Source organism: Meles meles, chromosome 13 (genome assembly GCF_922984935.1).
Source record: "Meles meles chromosome 13, mMelMel3.1 paternal haplotype, whole genome shotgun sequence".
Taxonomy (NCBI): Eukaryota; Metazoa; Chordata; class Mammalia; order Carnivora; family Mustelidae; genus Meles; species Meles meles.
In genome coordinates, this window is record NC_060078.1 from 17,433,886 (window position 1) to 17,435,610 (window position 1,725).

The window sequence follows — 1,725 nt, forward strand, 5'->3', positions numbered from 1 at the left end:
TTAGGACTAATTTTCCCCACTACTGAGACAATATCTTTCTGTTAACACTACTAGGATATCCTTCTTTTGTTGTTATTGCTTTGTTTTGCTTTTTATTTTAGAGAGAGCACAAGCAGGAGGTGAGAGAATCTCAAGGAGACTCTACATTCAGTGTGGACCCTGACATGGGGCTACATCTCATGACCTGAGTCAGAATCAAGCCTAGGACACTTAGTTGACTAAGCTACCCACCTCCCCCACGCCACCCCCCAACCAAGCACCCCTAGGATATCCTTCTGAGTACTCTAACCTATGAAGATTCCCCCCCCCCCACTCTGGAAATTAGAGTTATCTACTTTGGCTAATTTAAACATGAACTATCCTTGGTTCTATGTGAGCCCTGAGAAGCATTCCTTTGTTCTTTTCAGGCTCTTTGTACAGCCTCAGGGAGTTTCCTCACAAGCTTGTGCCTGTCAATATTCAACTTAAGACCTAGAGAGGACTCCACTCTCTTTTCTCAGATACCAGAAGACGTAGTCCTCTTTCTGTTTCTAGCACAGGCATGGCTCATGGTCCCAAGAAGTATCTGAAGTGTGTAGCAGTTCCAAAGCATTGGATACTGAATAAACTGACCAGTGTGTTTGTCTCTCCTCCATCTACTGGTCCCCATGAGCTAAGAGAATGTCTCCCTCTCACCATTTTCCTAAGGAACAGACTTAAGTATTCCCCAACATGAGATGAAGTAAAGAAGATCTATATGTAGCATTTTATTAATATTGATGGCAAGATCTGAACTAATATAACCCACCCTACTGATTTTATGGGTCTCCTCAGCATTGTCAAGCCTGAAAAGAATTTCTGTCTGATCTGTGACACCAAGGGTTGCTTTTCTGTTCATCAGATTACACCTAAGGAGGTCAAGTATAAGTTATTAAAAGTGAGAAAAATCTTTGTGGGGACAAAAGAAGTCCCTCATCTGGTAGCCCATGATGTTGGCACCATCCACTGTCCTGGTCCACTCATCAAGGTGAATGACACCATTCAGATTGATTTAGAAACTGGAAAAGATTACTGATTTCACCAAGTTTGACACTGGTAATATGTGTATGTTGACCATGTTCCCATGAAAGATACCAATAACAACAGATTTGCCAACAGGGTCTCCAACTTTTTTGTTATTGGCAAAGGCAATAAGCCATGGATTTCTCTTCCCTGTGGGAAGTGTATCTACCTCACCATTGCTGAAGAGAGAAACAAGAGACTGGCAGCCAAACAGAGCAGTGGTCTCTAGGAGACTTGACTGGAAGTCTTTATACTTAATTAAAGATAATACAACACAGTTGGGGGTGGGGAGAAGACTTGGAGAGGACTACAAATCTCAGAAGCCATCTCTTTGGGAAGCTCTTTTCTTCCCAGTCCTTTGTCCTGTGAACTCCAGTTACCTTAGTCCCCTTAGCCACCTACTTCTATCTCCTAATCTTGGAAATTGCCAGGCTGCACCTGGGTTATGCCTCAACACTACAGCTTGGAAAGTCTCTCCAGACCACAACTCAGGGCATTCATTGTGCTCACTCATGTTTTCTTTCTCACAGGAATCCCTGTCCTGATCTCCAATATATGAGAAGTATTTTTTACATCTATTTTTAGTTTTTTTTTAAAAGATTTTATTTATTTATGTATTTGTCAGAGAGAGAGAGAAAGAGAGCACAATCAGTCAAAGGCAGAGAGAGAAGCAGGTTCTCCGCT

The 1,725-nt window shown here is 42.1% G+C and overlaps 1 pseudogene; it reads left to right on the top strand.

The window, feature by feature from the left end:
* The first annotated feature begins 541 nt into the window (after positions 1 to 541).
* LOC123955018 lies at positions 542 to 1,270 on the top strand (annotated as a pseudogene).
* The last annotated feature ends 455 nt before the right edge of the window (positions 1,271 to 1,725 follow it).